Below are 18,359 nucleotides of genomic sequence, written 5' to 3' on the forward strand. Positions count from 1 at the left end.
AAAAAGGGATATACATAGACACTGATACAGAACACCCCGAAGGTACACACAACACATTTTTCCTCTGCATTTTACCCATCACAACTACAGACACACTGTTAGTGGCACACACACTGGAGCACGGTGCTACTTTGGCACCTGGGGAGTTGTTCAGTGTATCAGTGTCTTGCTCAAGGACAGGTAATGGTGGTGGTGGCGGATGGTGTGTTGCTGCATCCTCGAAAGCTCCCCCAAGCAGATGGCTTCTTTTCTTGCCCTCATTCTTCTGCCGCTCGCTGGCTTGAACAGAGGTCACCACGGGGCCAGGCGACAATCTAAACCACTTGGCCGCAGCTGTGGCTAAACATGAATCATTAATGCTGACATTTAAATCAAGGGGATGCAAAGAGTTTCTCTTATTAATGGCCGAAAATAAACCATCAAGTCACAAGGTATCTTTTGCATTAACTGTTATTCAATACCAGCCAATTCTCTAGACCAAGTCAGAAAAGACCTTTAAAAACGTCTTTGGGAGTGAATGAGTTAAAGGTTACATTTTTGTCGTAATGTTCATCCTCTTTGGTTCAAGTACACAAATCAAGTGTAAAGACAATCCACTGGACTTTTTATGTATCCAGATGTGTAATTATTTTGAAATAAGAATATAATTGAGAGTAACTATTGGAGTACTTTACATGTCTTGGTGTTCAGGACTCTTAAAGGTCACATTCCAGAGTCTGTTAAAATTCATATCCTCCTTAGTAATGTTTTGTAATACATACACGTCGCTTCCTGCAAGTTGTCAACCACACTCTGATTAAAAAATTGGTTTTAATGACTCATACCGAGTGTTTCTGGACAGACTGGATGCTTGTGGCATCACGGGTACTGCATAGTTACTCTAGCCACCGCTTGGGTTACCACAAGTGACGTTTTAGCTGCCGCCCAGCACGCTCCACCATAAAGGTACTGTACAATTTCCGTGCGCTACACAACACAGTACATTCAATGGCGAGTGATGTTTTGGAATTCGAGAAAGACGATTTTTACACACGGGACCCGACAGAAGCTGGCGTTGTCAAACCCTACATGTTTGAGCCGGTCAGGACATCGAAGCCTGTCAGGGGAAGAGAATGTGAAAGTGAAGACTGTGAGGAGCCCGGATTAGAGTCGACACAATACCACACAGAGCGAATTGGAAATACAGACTGGTATGTTTTTGCACTCCCGTAGCTATACAGAATATATTTGCTCTAGCAACCTCAAGTCGGTAGCACAACAGCTTTAGAGACATGAACATTCGTCCGTGCTGTGCGTGTGGGATTCATATTAAAATATGATGGCCGTACAAGAAATGCTGCAACACAGGGAAAATCTGGAGTTACATTTTCCATGCATGAAAATTCTAGATGTGTATCAAATGCATAGTAGAAAAAAAACAACAACACAAAACAATGAATGGGGGTGTTTAGAACGTGCCGTACAGAAAGGCGTTGTCGTATCGGTCATCTTGGCATGTAGGCAGAATAAGTACATGTTACACGAAGGTTTTTTTCTTTTTTTCCAGCAGCTCAATTCATAATAATCGTCATTCCTAGGTGTCGGAGGTGTATGCAAATAACTCCTCGCCTCTTGCCTGCGCCTCTTCTCGAATTCACGACGACGACTTAGGGTTCTTCCTGCTGCTGCTGGGTGTTGAAGTCCCGTTTGCCGAAGGAAAAATTGTTGACACGAGAGCTGGTTTCAGCCTGGGTCCAATTACACTCGTGTACCCGATGCGATCTGCTAAATGTTTGCTGAAGCACGCCAGTGCAAAATAATCAGCACAGAGCTTGGAGTGGAGTACTTGCTTGGCGACCAGAGTCGACCATGCTTTCCTCCCTGTGGATTGACTTTCCGATCCACCGGTCACTCATTTCTTTATCCCTTGGAAAGCCGAAGAAACATTTGCCACACGCTCCACCATTAGTGCAACCAACTGCCACACAATGAAAGAACCATTGTTTAAGTGCTAAAGCACGTTGAGAGTAACTGAACATGAAGAGCACACAACCGCATGCCAATGTAGGCATAAATTGTTTGTTTTCGGTGTCGTCACAGCTGAGGAAATACCCGAAGATAAAAGGGTGTGAAATGAAAACCGCGGAAGATACGTTCTGAATTGTATTTAATGATTGAACTGCTGTCGACCAACTTTCAATCACTTTCTAATGAGAGCTATTGTAAAGGGGTTCTAGAGGTCTCAAGAAAAACTTTGGTCCAACCCCAAACCTTTAGGCTTGTGTTCACACGGCACACATTTGCTCCGGTGCTGCACCGATGTATTTTGTTGCGATATATTTTACACCGAAGCAAATTTTGTGGAGCGGTCACACGTACAAAGCCGCTGAGCATGTTCGCACCGGCGCAGCGTCGGTGCAGCTCCACTTGCAGGTCACACGGCAGTTTCTGCAGCGGAGCAAAACGACAGAAAACAAAGAGCTGTCGTGTTGGTTCTTTTTAAAACTTAGACACAACTCAAGCAACTACTGTACAGGCACGTCCTTCACCTTCTCGGTCTCCGTGCCTTCTGCTCGAGAGTGACCGCCCCCGAAAACGAAAATCAACGAAACAACACAAACAACTCCGAGACAGTCCAGTCTTCTACAAAAGGAAAGCTGGCGTTTGGGGACTACCCCCCCCCCCCTCCGTTCTAGTTGAGATGGTATAACCCAAAAGGTGCTGCTTTCTACTGTTACCAGCCATGACTTGTGTCGTTACTAAACAAACACATGACGGAAGTACAACAGAGCACGAAAGCAATGCATTCTCGCCGTATGTAATCAACTCTTCTCATGCGTAGCAAGTAGAATTGCACCATCATTGTCTTTGGCGGGTCATCATGCATGTCCGTTACATCTGCAATGCTGGGACGTTGTCCACAAGTGATTCAAATTTGGAATGACAGCAAAACTGGCCTGCGCTTGGACACTCATGAAAGGGATTTGCCCAACGCCGCACACTGCTCGACAGTTTAGCTCGGAGTGCGGTGGTCCTACCAGCATGGAATGAAGCTGCCACGCAAGCACGAGAGAACATGCAAACTTCACAAATGAACCCAAAATCTAAATGTAGACGTGCTAACCACAGAGTCATTGTGCTGCTGACTATTGCCGCATCTTTTTAAGTTGACATGAGTCAGCTGAAATGTTTTTTTCAAATTCATAAGGTTTCCTGAGAACATAAACAAGAACAAACAACATTATAACCATATTTCATCATAAAGAATGACAGAAATCAGTCCAGATTGCAAAGCCTCTCAACTTTTCTTCTCCAGTTAGAGCTCAAACTCCATTACTCTGTTCACCCTCAACAGCAATGATAGTTTCTCCGTTTTGAACCCAACCCACAATCTCCTGTACAGCAGATCTTATCGCACTTGAAAATGCAGTGCTGCCGAACAGAGATGACGCTAAGAGGAAAAAGTATCTCTCGGTACTTCCTGCCTGGCCCTATCACATCTTCACGTCAATCTGCCTAGCATCAGAGCATTCAACTCTCACCCAAGCAAACCCGATGTGTGACAGGGGTGCTTCGAGAAGAGGATACAGTCCTGTGTAGAGCTGGCTCTCTGTGGAGATAGAGCTCTCTGAACAATTCCACCAATCTAATCGTTCACCTTAAAAATGTAATTTATTCAGTTCAAAATGTTGCCCCCTTGGCTGAGCTGCACTTCACCGTACCAGAGTATGGTCTTGGTTGCAGATATGAAGCCTCATCTCTTTGGTATGCAGTGCCTGCATGAAGATGGCGCAAACAGAAAAAAAAGGGTTGCTGACTGTTAAAAAAGAGGAAGAAAAAAACCCCATCTCTGTGGTAAAGAAATATTTAGACTAGACAGGATAACCACAAGCTGCAACTTTCACGGGCAATTTTTTTTTCTCCAGTAATATTTCTAACTGTCACAAAAGTGTAAAAAGATAACTACTGTCAAAACACACAAACTTTTTCTTGATGACATGCGACAAGGGCATATGATAAGTGCCGAGGGAGGCTTAGCGCTTGGAAAGGAAATCACCTTTACTCACTTCTCGTCACATCTGACCAATGAAACTACCCAACACGTCATAGTGTTGCAATAAAACAGGCAGAGTCCACGCTCATACTCAATATTCATATCAGTCATTTATGTAATTTAGTTGGAGGCTTGGATGATGATTTTTTATTTTTTTTCCCCAAAAGTGGTCATATGCGAAGAGTGAAGTGTTGAAGTGATTGGTTGCACAGTGATGCCATGTGGAGTTGCGACGAAGGTCTGAGGGAGTATTCACTGAGAATTGCATTTTTGTCTGTTGAAGAATGTTTAGAAATGTACTACAAATGTTATGCGATGCTAGTGGCAGCCGGGGAATTTGGTCCCTGCGGCATTTGTAACCATTTTCTCTTTGGACAAAAACACTCATGAACTTGTACTTTTTTGGCGTGAACCTGCTGGCCCCGTTTATTCAGCACAACTCTCTGTGAACTTCGAAAGGTAGCAGAGGTCTCAGATCGTTTCTTGACAGTCGCACTTGCTTGTGGGTTATTTTTAGCAGGAAAAAAAAAGCGGCACAAAAAGAAAAGACGTTGGTCCAAAGGGTGGAAACAACATGCACACAGATTGTACCCGCTACAACATGTTTTTTGTTTTGTTTTGTTTTTCTCATACAAATGTTGTGAAACCTTGGATTAACATCCATGCTAGGCGTTCACCAACGCTCTGTTGTACCATAACTGTTTTGACTTTTGGATTCAGAACGTGGGCGGCCCGGTAGTTCACGTCGGCTTCACAGTGCAGAGGTACCGGGTTCGATTCCAGCTCCGGCCTCCCTGTGTGGAGTTTGCATGTTCTCCCCGGGCCTGCGTGGGTTTTCTCCGGGTGCTCCGGTTTCCTCCCACATTCCAAAAACATGCATGGCAGGCTGATTGGACACTGGTGGTGTGGTGTTCGTCTCTGTGTGCCCTGCGATTGGCTGTCAACTGATTCAGGGTGTCCCCCGCCTACTGCCCGAAGACAGCTGGGATAGGCTCCAGCACTCCTCGTAAGGATCAGGCGGTTCGGAAAATGGATGGGTGGATGGATTCACAACACGCTTCCTCGCCGCCTCATCACCTCGCTTTCTGATTGGCTGTACGACACTGTCAAGCAGCCGCATGTTCACACACTCGCACAGGGTGCGAAGTCGGTCCAAAAGAGTCCAACATGTTGAATATCCCCTTCTTGAGCTGTCATCCTGCGGGGTGGTCGAGATTTGTCTGAGCACACCACACATGGCAGCATTATTTGATAAGATTATTTTTGGAGCCATGACAAAAATTGGTTCCGCCCTGCGATTGTCGGGAGGGAAGATTCGGGGCCAAAATTGGGCCGAAAATCCTGCCGTGTTAACCGGACTTTATTTTCTAAGTATAGTCTGCTTGCTTACAAATAGCTATCTTATATTTCGCCCTAAAATGTACTCCAATATTTTCACATATTACTCTTTTAGGAAGTAATGTAGCGTATGGCCGAAATCTCACATTGTGGCTCATGTGTTAGGATGGTGAAGTTTAGGACCTGTCAAAAGCATGTGAGTGGAAAATATGCATTGACGCATATGGTTATTGTAATCTATTGGTAAAAAAGGGTGGATGACTTATGTCTTCGGACATTGTATTGATATATTTAGGTTAAAGTCTTTATTTAATGCGTCTTACTCCAACACATAGTTCATATAAGGGAATTGAGGCAATGGTCAGGGAGGCTTGTAGATGACTAATACAAATGAGATATCCGTGACCTTGGCGGACTTTTACCAGTGTCATTTCAGTGCTGAAATGAGTGACTACCACAGAAGGGTAGGTGATTCTTGGAATTTACATGACAGAATTGTTCGGAAACTCACCAACCCAGCAATGCAGGCAGCCCTGTGAGAGCTCGATCGGGTCTCTTCTACTCTGGCGTTCAAGCAGTGGGGATTCCTTTATAGAACCCTGTGTGAGACGCAAGGTCAACTGCCGGATCTGACTTGCGGTGGACAAACTCAAACCTTTTGAACTCACTCAAGGTAGCCATAGAGCAGGGGTCGGGAATCTATAGTGTTGTTCACACGGCACACATTTGCTCCGGCGCTACACCGATGTATTTTGTTGCGATATATTTTACACCGGAGCAAATTTTGTGGAGCGGTCACACGTACAAAGCCGCTGAGCGTGTCAGCACCGGCGCAGCGACGGTGCAGCTCCACTTGCGGTCACACGGCAGTTTCTGCAGCGGAGCAAAATGACAGAAAACAAATGAGCTGTCGTGTTGGTTCTTTTTAAAACGTATACACAACTCAAGCAACTACTGTACAGGCACGTCCTTCTCCTTCTCGGTCTCCGTGCCTTCTGCTCGAGAGTGACCGCCCCCGAAAACGAAAATCAACGATGACTTCAATGACACTCAGAAAAGCAAACATGTAATGCGCCAAACAGAGAATCAAGAGCGGAAATCACAAAATAAATTTGATGGGGGCCGAGGGGTTGTGAACACACAACAAAGGAACAAACTACACAAACAACTCCGAGACAGTCCAGTCTCCTACAAAAGGAAAGATGACGTTTGGGGACTACCCCCCCCCCCCCCGTTGTAGTTGAGATGGTATAACCCAAGAGGTGCTTGCTACTGTTACCAGCCAAGTCGTGTGTCGTTTTTAAACAAACACATGACGGAAGTCCGACAGAGCACGAAAGCAATGCGTTGTTGCCGTACGTAATCAATTCTTCTCGAGCATTTGCTCCGAAGCAAATTTTTGAACCACCTCCCTGAGGTGGATCAAATTTGCTCCAGTGTAAGCTTCAGCTCTCTGAAATACATTTCCAAATATTTTGCTTTCATGGCTCTCTTAGTCCAAAAGGTTCCCGACCCCTGCCATAAAGGAATACTCAGGTAACAAAAAGGAAAGACTCAACTTAACATCCAATCCTCAAAGTTCCAAAACTGTCTTAGTTTTTAATCAGATATGAGTGGCAAAGGCAACTGATCACTGGACTTAACTACCCAAAATGGACTTTTTACCCACAGTATTTTTACCCTTCTTTGAGAACCTAGAATATTCACCCTTTTCATCGCCGCCTTTGTTGGACATTTGAATACAAAGTAAGTGAAATATTAGGACGTTTCAATTGGAAATCTCTGGACGGTTACTCAAAAGAGTTTTCAAAAGAGCCTCACTTGAATTGGGCTGACACTCTAAAAGCGGACAATGACAACCCTAAATGTATCTCTCTACGATGGTTTAGTTAACTTCCATCCCCTTGCACAATCATTTTACTGTGCATCGGGATCACGGGAAGTTCTAACCCTTTAAATTATTCACATGCAGCACAATGAACTCGTGGTCAGCACATCTTCCTCATACATGACTTTTTTTGGACATACTCATGCTAATTTGGTACATTCTCATTTTTTATGTGTAACGGTCATCATCCCATATACGTGCTCCCTCCCATACATATGTGGCACCACCAAAATGAGCTAATCCGTACAGACCGGCTCTTCCAAGTTTCTTCCTCACAAGCTTCAGATCACCCGTCAATAAGATGGATGAGATATGGCTAAGGGTTATCGCATGTCGCATGGAAAGCTGTCTAATGACCTTCACAGAGACTTGGCCGGATAACAACGTCCCAGATGGGGTCCATTGAGCTAGCAGGTCTCTCTGTGTATTGACGGCAGCCTCCAGTAAGAAGAAAAGGAGTGGGGTGTGTGTATTTACTTACATAGCACCTAGTGCATTGCAACAAACATTATCGAGTCACACTGTTCTCCAGATCTGGAGTATATGGCAGTGAAGTGTAGACTGTTTGACATGCCTAGGAAATGTTCTGTCATTTTGATCATAGCTGTTTGCTTACCATAGCAGGCTCATGCTAAATTTGCATTTGAAGAGCTGTATGCAGTTGTAAACAATCAGTTGAGCGCACTCACGGAGACAATCATGATGGCGGTGGGAGACTTTAATCATGTGGAACTGAAAGCAGTGCTGCCCAAATATCACAAGTTCATCGACTTTCCTTCCAGAGGCCATAATACACTGGACTCAGTGTCCACCTGCAACCCAGGAGCATATAAGGCAGCAACATTGTCACACCTAGGCATGTCTTATCACATTGCTTTGGAAATAACCCGAGTGGACAGACCCCTCATCTGCAGGGCAGGACGAAAGGTCAAAACTGTACAAGTCTGGAGTTGTGATGAAGCCACCTCAATGCTTCAAGACTGCTGTGAGCACACCGACTGGCATGTGTTCAAGGAGGGTGCAAATTTAAAGGATTACACATCATCGGTCCTGGCTTAAGTAAACATTTGCACAGATGATCTTATCAACAAGAATCATCAAAGTGCTTCCAAATCAGAAAACATGAGTGGACAGCAAGGCGTGTACACCACTCAGGACCACATCGGGTGACAAGCTGGCTGAGAGATCTGAAGAAGAGCATAAGGGAGGCAAAATTTAGGTACAAGCAGTGCATCAAGGGACACTTTCAGAACAATGCCCGGAGTACGTGGTATGGTTTTAAGAGCTACAATTTCACTTCAAACCCACCCTACCTTACCATACTTATCAGACTTATGACTATATGGAGTGTTATGAACTCTCTTCACTCCCAACAGCTTTCAGAAGTGCCTTCCCACATTAGACGGAAACTGTCTCCCCAAATCAGTGTGCAGTGTCCCTGTTGTCCCATGTTCCAAACGTAGCTCCGAATGAGACATTTATTAACTTTGGTGGCCTTCTGATCATGGCAGAAAGCAGATGTAGGGAAGTCCGGTTCCTCGAGAGCCACATCCTGCCTGTTTTAGATCCATCCCTACTCCAGCACACCTGATTCAGTTGATGATGATCGTGCCGGGCTTCTACAGAGCTTGCTCATTTGCTAATCGTTTGAATCAGGTGTGTTGAAGTAGACAATGCAACTTGAAATCTGATCATATATACCGTATTTTCACGACCATTCGGCGCACCGTATGGTTGGGCGCAGTCTCATTAATGGTTGCTATTTCTGTATTTTACACATAGACAAAACGCACTGTATTATTGGGCGCAATTTTAAAGTGGTAAAACATACCCCACCTTAAACATACGGCATGCATGCGCGCACGCTAAAAACACGTTAGCTTGAAGCATACGGTAGCATGCCAAGACATACAGATACAAGCTAAAAACACGTTTTTAAAAAGGCAACGGAAGCAAAACTGAGTTCCGTTGTATTTTATTTAGCCATCGTACAATGTACTCACGTTTTTCGATCAATCATCACCCAGAAATCCATCAAAGTCCTCATCCTCTGTATCAGAATTGAACAATTGTGCAAGTACTGGTAATCCATCAAAAACGCCGTGTTCCCTCTCGTTGTCAGTCACTCTCATTGCCATGTGGCTCCACAGAAATGATGCCGGCTTTGCCAAAAACTCGAACAACAGTGCAAGCAGACACGTTCGTCCAAGCAGCCACAATCCATTCGCAAAGTGTGGCGTAACTCGCCCGGTGCTGCCTCTCACTCTTTGTAAAGTTGTGTTTGCCATCGATCATTCATTGTTCCCATGCCGTTCGCAACTTTACTTTGAACGCCCAGTTGATGCCGATGTCCAGCGGTTGGCGTTCTTTAGTCAAGCCTCCGGGAATAACGGCAAACTCAGAGTTCATTTGCTTGACTTGGTTTTTCACTGCTGCTGTGAGATGGGCACGCATGCCAAAAGCATAACCGATGGCTTGAAGTTTGAACTGAGCTTCGTTGGCGTGTCTCTTTGTAGAATTTATTTTCGGGGGTTCTTAGAAACCAAAACCGAAGTTGTTTTGCAACAATGCACATAGCCACACTCTATACAGGTGTTGGTACCTGCTTGTAGCGTCCCTTTAGCGTCCACTTACACGCCACCCTTCACTCATTGGCGGACTTCTTCCCCGCATGCCTGTCATCACTAACGTCTGCCTTTTCTCTCTCTCTCCATATATGACTTCTTTGCCGCATGCCTGTCCACAGTCACTTCCGCCGTTTCTCTATATAAACAGCGTGTCGGCTGTCAGTCAGGTTTTGGAACTCGGCGCATACACAAGACGCTCCGCATCATAAGGCGTCCTGTCCATTTTGGAGAAAATTTAAGACTTTTAATGGCGCCTTATAGTCGTGAAAATACGGTATATATATACAGTATATGTATATATACACACTGCACAAATGATACTACTGTATAGCCAAGTAGGAGCAAGGTGAACACATTCAAGTTGTTGCTGAGTATGGAAGTGCATTGCAGGTTCCGGCTTTGTGCAAAAACGATACTCTCAATGGATGCACACACAGTACTTGTTTGTAGACCTCGAGGTGAAGGGAAAAAAAGATGGACTAAATTAGATTTCCCTGGTTGCCGTTACTTAATGTTGAATTCGTGGATGCTTTGTTGATACACTTCACTGCTCTGCAGACTTTCATTAAAGGTACATGGAATGCATCACATTCACTGGCACATCAGTAATGTGTGTGTGTGTGTGTGTGTGTGTGTGCGTGTGCTTGTGCGTGTGTGTATTGGGGACGCTCACCATTTTTCCTTCATGTTCTCAGTTTTTACTTTTCCCTGTTTTTTTTCACCCTTCTTCCAGCATTAATGCCAGCAGCTGCTGGACCCAGCATGTTTTTTTCTGTGCAGGTCTGATAAAACCCGCTCAGGTTATAGAAAGAGTCAGCGGGGCAGAAACAAAACGCTGCCCCCGGCTTTTACATTTGAGCGATGTAGCTTTGCTGTGACTCTTGGGGGTTATCAGCTCAGTAGCATCAGACTGACAAGAAAACGCTCTTCTACAAAAGGTTTTACAGCACATGTTTGTGTGTGAAGGAACCTTAAAGTGCTGTTAAATACATCTGAGCAATGAGAAGAGGTGGGCATTCTGTCAGACTGTCCTTCACCGTTTCAGTCAGTATTTCAGGCCAACCCACCTGGGCCCAGTTTGTCCCTCATCGGCGATACCCAATTGGTGACGAGAGAGGAATTTCCCTGGCACACACAGGTGTCGCACAAGCCGACACACAGCGTGGTGATTAGTGAAATAAAAACAATATGGAACATGTCATTGAGGCCTATAAGAGCAATTTTTCTGTATTTGTTGGTGTGCGGCACCTGTGTGTGACATTGTAAGTCTGTTCTCAACGTCGATGTCTTGGACGGATCAGGCCAGCCTGAAATATTGACAGCAGCTGCCTGACAATGCCCACATTGTATATGAGGCTCTTGACTTTCGTCAACAGTAAAACTTATTAACTCATTCACTCCCAAAGACGTTTTTAAACGTCTTTTCAGACTTGGTGCAGAATTGGCTGGTACTGAATGAGTTAAGGATGGTCACCTTTCACGCTGGAACAGAGACAGTACAGATTCCTGGGATCTTGGAATCAACACCTTACTCAACGGTACCAATTTTTGGGACTATGTGTGTTTTTGTGGTAATTAAGATTAATTTTACTAATAAAACCTATTTTTGCTCATTCAACATTTATTTTTCAGCATATTAACTTCTAGCTTCTGAATGATCTAAGAGCTGAGTTGGAGCCAGTTGCAAGGAGTCATGCCAAATCAAATGGTGAGAGATTCCTAACCTGAGATTTCAGCCATCCATTTTCTCATCGGCGTATCCTCATGAGGGTCACGGGTTTGCTGGAGCCTATCCCAACTGTCCTCGGGCACATATAGACAAACAGCCATTCACGTTCAAAATCACACCTAGGGACAATTTAGACTAGTGTTCCATCAGCCTGCCATGCATGCCTTTGGAATGTGGGAGCGAACCAGAGTACCTGGAGAAAACCCACACAGGCATAAGGAGAACATACAAATCCCACACAGGAAGCTCCGGAGCCGAAATCGAACTCTGTATCTCGGCACTGTGAGGCCAACGTGCCTTGCTCCGACTTCATAAAAATCAATGTAATTACAATATGCAAATGGTAAAAAAAGATTTTTGGCAGTTGTAACTTGGCAAAAAAGTGGCAGACAGCAATAAGGTATCAACCTTATTGTGGTTTAAGGCTGTATTTTGAATTACAATTTTCTTTTGTTGGAAGAAGAAGTAGGAAACTGTAACATCGAGCATAAAAACATTGAAAACTGAATCTTGGATAGAAATAGGTGGGCAGACAGAAAATGTCACTTGGACAACCCCCTCAATTCTCCTTTGCCTCCTCATACAGTAAATGTTGACCCACTATAGAAAACAGACAAATGAGGAACCTCCGATCAAATATATCTGCATCTAATAGAAGGCTTCATATTCCCTTCCAACACACACACACGCACACGCACACACACACGCACACACACACACACACACACACACACACACACACACACACACACACACACCCACACACACACACACACACACACACACACACACACACACACACACACACAGACATACATAGTTGCGAGCCAGACAGTGTTTATGAAGTGCAGCCTCAGTGAGTCCATCAAGTCTAATGATTCCCTCCTGGTTGCGTATGTCAGCATCGTCTCCCTCCACGGCTACATCGCTCCATCACTCCCTTTCCTCCCTCCTTGCATTAGACACCCCCCTTACCTCTCACGCATCCCTCCATTGCCTGCCAGAGGTTTTTCGCATCATGTCTACCGTGCCAGACAATTTCCTTCCCCCCATCTTTGCCTTTTCTTTTTCTTCCTTTGGTCGCCCAAGTTTGCTCTATTTTTTTCTCCATGCCTTCAACCCATCAAACGTCTCCCTTCATCCTGTTAGTCATTCTCCCCTTTTTCTCTTCCTCCCCTGTCTGTTACTTCCCATACCGTAGCATTCGCTTCCTTAGCAAATTGACAGATTTGCTCGCATATCAAACACATTTTGGAAATGGCAGACATCTTTGTGTGACACATTTTTCAAATAGGTTGTGTTCACAGTGATCGCAGACAAGCCTAAAAAATGGAATAGCTGGACCAGTGTTTCTCAACAAGGATGCCGTGACACACTAGTGTGTTCTTTGATATTCTTTGAATGCCGGGGGGAATTACCCAGTTTCACTTAATTTGGACGTAAATTACAAACAGATCTTCATTCATCTATACTGTATATGAAGCCAGCCAAATGTATACTGACAGTAAGAACAAATAAATGCTCTCCTGTTATCCACCTGTTGTCTTCAGACAACAGTAAAGCGTGGCTCTCTGTGACTATTTCACTTTTGGATTGAATTAAACAGACCCGGATTTCAAGATACGTAAACACACTTACATTGTAAATTATTCGTGATATTGCAGTGTTTTGCAGTGATTATTATGTGGCACAGACTGATACTGCAGACTCAAATAGCAATAATTGCGGACCAGGAGCAAAGAGTGTGTAAAAAAGAGAATCTTGTAATAATTAACATTTGAGAAAAGAAGCTAAACTGCAACATGGACAATTGGCTGAAGTTGCACAAGTACATGTAACCGGTAAAACGAATTGGAATCCAAAATCGTTGGTTGGGATTGAGGGACTTTTGATAGACACAACCACTTGTATACTTTCACTTTTTAACAAAGGATAACTACATTAACCACAAGCACATTTTTAGACAACATGCTGAGAGCCTCAACTGATGTCATCACGGACCGCCAGAGTTTCTGTTTAGCCAGTTAACGGCCAACCAGCTTTACACCCTGATCGACTCAGTCCCATGTCATTCAAGAGGCCAGCCCTGCATTTAAAGACACACACACGCGCACACACACACACACACACACACACACATGGGCGTGCATTCAACTTTGCAGATACTACAGTGTCGAACATGAGGATGGCAACCCCAATAGGACAAAAATGACACCTGTACCTCATATACATGTATTATTGGTATTCTGCGTAAAGCTTTAAAACAAATAGGTCGGAGTTTTTTTTCGGTTTGGCTCTGGATGAAGGCGAACGCGTTTTTCTCTGTTCCTGCTCTGCACCCGCTCCCTTTTTTCCTGCTTGCTTGCTGATTTCGGTTATGCGCTGTCCCTGTGTCTAAAACGAGCCCTTCTGCTTATTTTTCTTCCGAAAAACAAATAATGGAATTCATCAGCTGGACTCTCAGCACTACGGATAAAATTGTTTCGACGAAAGGAGCAGGCAGGGGGAGCTTTCTTTCCCTTCTGAGGTGTTTGCTGCTGGTACACTTAAGATCCTTGGCAGAAATGGAGAATGGTGTGCCTGTCGATATTGTTAGTAGAGGATGTGGAAGACATGTACATTATTGGTCTTCTGATAACGGGTATCCTGCTGTTTGGAGTTAGAAATTTCCTGTTCTATCGCAAAATTCAGCTGACGGGAGCAGCTTCATTGGATGTGAATAAGCTGATGGTCTTCATGACAAACTCACATTTTGGAATGGTGTAAATTTGTAAAAGTATGACAGAGTAAAGTGGCTTGAAGGATGAAGTAGGCTCATTAATCTTTTACTTTCTTCTTATGGGCAAAGTCGAAATTCATGGAATGTGAAAAATAATTCTTAAGTTGAGCTGACTATTTGGACAGTTTGCTGGCAATGTGCTGGCACTCAGCACATTGCCATCAACATTTGCTGGAATAATAAGAATATAAAAAAAACAAATTTGGTTCTCAATATATGATGGCTCTTGTTATTATGTGTATTGTTGCATTCAAAAAAATATTCAGTATGCATTTACTGTAGAGAATCATGTGACTCAACTCTGTCATGAAGCTGAAAAACTGCATGCTTTCGTCACTAAGACAAAACACTCCCCTTTGCATTACCTGTCACCAAACATCACAGTGTAGATCAGGGGTGGGCCATTATTTTCCCGGGGGGGGGGGGGGCAAATGAGAAGCAGAAAATATTGTGGAGGGCCGGGCCAAAAGTTAGAAATCTACTCCTGATTTCGATTTTATTTCTACGTTGAAATAAGTTAATGACATTGTTTACAGAAGCTGATAAGAGTATGTATTATTTGTAGATAATGAAAGTGCAGTTATTTTTCAGAAAAATGATTTCTTCAGTGAAATTATGCTAAACAATTCTAATTGTGCAACACTTGTAACTCTTTATCAGTAAGATGAACACTACAATGCTTTCCGATTTTAAATTTCCCATGAAGATAGCACAATGTCTTTGTATGCCAGTAATAATGTAACAGAACTCACATTTTTTGTCCTAACTGCCAAACAATGTAGAAAAAATATAAGCAAGCATGTTTCAGTGTTTTGAAACATGCTTGAAACATTTTTTTTCTTGTTCAGGAGAGATCAATCTAGCCCAGGGGTGGGCAAACCTTTTGGCTTGGGTGCCACATTAATTTCTAAATTTGACAGGTGGACCGGGTCAGCACAAGATACGGTACATATAAAAAAATGTACATATATGTTGACAGTCCATACCAAACATCAACAGAACAAAAGTATTAAAGTATTACCATACTTTTTTTTTTTTTTTAATGAGAACAGTGAAACAACTGTGATGAACGTCCAAGTATGTTAACAACATACTGTACATGTGTGACAACACAAGCAACAAAGTGCAACAATATATTGCCCATAAATTGCAGCATACAGTACAGGTATATGACAAAATATAACAAAATTAGGACTATTTTCCACTCCCTGTCTCGAACTTGACCTCCCCTCGATCACCACACAAGACAGCGTTGCTCAGCTGATATCGTGCATCGAACTTTTGAAGCCGGCCACGGGACGCTTCGAAGTCTTCGATGCCCATACCGCTATGGAAATCGATTGCTCTCTTATTAGCGGTCCAGTTTGCGGAATGTTTTTAGCACGATAACAGTCAAACCATTTCAGGAAACGTTTATTTACTCGACTGTCTGTCGAGCCGCATACAATTCACCCTGAGCATGGAAACACCCAGAATCGGACTGAGCAAGAATCGCTTCCTTGTTTTTCAAAGCCTCGTAGATTTGAGTCTTTCAGACTCCAAGCGTCTCTTGAATGTTTCGTACTTTGTAACCCGCTTCGTTTAATCAGATGCACTTCACTTACTGTTCCTCTTCGTTTGGATGCCATGATCTACAGGACGTAAAAATGTTCGCAATTCCAGTAAAACTCACTGCAATAAAGAGTCACTTGCATGTCGTCATTTTGGAATCAATGATTGAAAATAGCGGCGCGGACACACTTATTCCGTCGTATCGAGCGGAGTTACTTAATTTAGCGCTACTACTGCGGGCTTCCGTATCGTCTCGCCCTCCCTCCCTGTGCTCTGCAACTTCAAGTAACTGCGCCACCTGGCGTTGAAATGCCTGTCATTACAAGTCCGAATGAAATGAATACAATCATTTACATCGAACCTTAATTGTGTACTGTGCCAACCATCGGCGGGCTGGATTAAAAAGACCAGCGGGCCGAATCCGGCCCGCGGGCCGTAATTTGCCTAGGTTTGGTGTAGATGCTTTAACAAATGGCTGTTATGAAATTAAACAGGTAAATTTGGCACATGCCTGTCACTGAATTAGCCCCACAGATATGTTCAATGCCGTTGTGTGGTAGCGGCTGCCTCTGTTTTACACTTTCTAGTCGGTTGCCTGATGCATATTTGTCAGCGTAAAACAGTCACAATCACTCCTTGACGACATTCCAAAGCAACAAGGCAAAAACATGCGTACAACTACGTACAAACAGTTTGTGCAGTGATGTCAATGACTCTTTACATTTGTTGAGACTGGTAATTCATCGTTGTACCCCTTTCACAAAAATACACAAAAAGCCAATGAAAAAGTAGAACACTGTGATGGAGTAAGATGCTCACCAAGCTTTGAATGTAGCATTAGCGTTGTATATGAGAGGAGGGGGTAAGAATGGTGGTGATATATCGAGGTCAAACCGATTGACAGGTGTCTTTCTGAAAGGACATCTGCCTGCTGCTCAGACTTGAATTACTTTCTTGCAGAGAAAGAAAATGCCTCAAGCACTGGCTTTGTATGAACAAGAGAGAGTATGTCTCCACTCATGAAATTTGTAAAGAAGGTAAGAAAAAAAAAGTCAAACCACTGCAACTATCCCACTAGCAGACATATTTTGTCAGATTTTCAATTTACACTTAATGAGAAATTCCGCTACCTCTCTCTGTTCTGTTATTAGTCTTTCCCCTCTTCAGTCTCACAGCATCTTTAATACCTTTGCTGTTCAGCCTGTCTAAGCCACAGTGGCTCATTTGTTTAAATAGCTTACCACTGTGTGTGTGTGTGTGTGTGTGTGTGTGTGTGTGTGTGTGTGTGTGTGTGTGTGTGTGTGTGTGTGTGTGTGTGTGTGGGAGTGTGTGTGTGTGTGTGTGTGTGTGTGTGTGTGTGCATGGCAGTGGATGTTTCAGTGAGTATATGTTGCATTGTCTACTGCAGTGTTTTCCAAACTTTATTGAGCCACAGACAAAGGTAATTAGAGTGGCAATGTTCTGAAAATTGTACAAAGAGCTACATGAAGTCTTAAGTCCTAAAAATTCAACTTTAACAGATCTAGACAGGATGACATCCATTTAGTAGCTTTGTAATAGGACAAGGTACCAGCCAATAATTGGCTAAGCTTGAAATGGACCCACACCCCTCACTATCAGGGACCAGAGTACTGTGCATTGTCTCATGGTATAATTAGGATACAGTCGAATCTCGTTACAACGTACCTCGAAGGACATAGCAAATCTGTACGTTATAACGGTAGTTCATTGTCACCATTTCCCATAAAATGGCCGCCAACTACGATGTATCATACAGTATGAACATTTATAGATGTAAAAACATGAACATGTAATACAGTATAAACATGTCAATTACAAATAAGTGTATACAGTATGAAGAAAAATTATTATATTAGACATGAAATAAACAACTGTAGCGTCCAACTCTGCCCGCCTGACCCGGCTGCTCCCCCAGCCGCGGCGCGAGCCCACTCCCCCCAGCTAGACCGACCCAGCTCTTGGAGCCAATCCTTGTCCCGAAGTTACGGATCTGACTTGCCGATTGCCCATAACCACCTTGTTCTAACATGCCAGAGGCTGTTCACCTTGGAGACGTGCTCCGGGTTATGGGTACGGCCTGGCGCGATATTTTCACCTTCTCCCCCGGATTTTCAAGGGCCGACGGGGGCTCACCGGACGCCGCCTGAACCGCGACGCTTTCTAGGGTGCGGGCCCCTCTCTCGGAGCGAACCCATTTCAGGACTCCCTGCCCTTCACCGAGAAAAGAGAACTCTCCCCGGGGCACCCGCCGGCTTCTCCGGGATCGCTTACGTTGCCGCACGTTGCATTCTCACGTCGTCAAGCTTGTAACCATAAGTTTCGCCAGTTTTTCTGAAAGGTGTGTTTACCAGCAGGAATTCTATAGAAGACTAGATCTCTGTGTGTGCTCTTTC

General features: G+C 43.9%; 1 protein-coding gene and 1 long non-coding RNA gene across 4 annotated transcripts in view; one reads left to right on the plus strand and one right to left on the minus strand.

Moving 5' to 3' along the window:
• LOC147203459 (low-density lipoprotein receptor class A domain-containing protein 4-like) overlaps positions 1–18,359 on the plus strand; it is a 173,778-nt gene that overhangs the window by 25,032 nt on the left and 130,387 nt on the right. The window lies entirely within an intron of this gene.
• Positions 4,798–16,132, minus strand: LOC147203461 (uncharacterized). The gene is made up of 4 exons (XR_015101212.1): positions 15,999–16,132; positions 6,040–6,244; positions 5,883–5,970; positions 4,798–5,231 (listed from the first exon to the last, which is right to left on the minus strand). It is a non-coding gene; the product is annotated as an uncharacterized LOC147203461 (long non-coding RNA).

Source organism: Hippocampus guttulatus, chromosome 6, assembly GCF_054856545.1.
Source record: "Hippocampus guttulatus isolate MCC_2025c chromosome 6, RoL_Hgut_1.0, whole genome shotgun sequence".
Lineage (NCBI taxonomy): Eukaryota > Metazoa > Chordata > Actinopteri > Syngnathiformes > Syngnathidae > Hippocampus > Hippocampus guttulatus.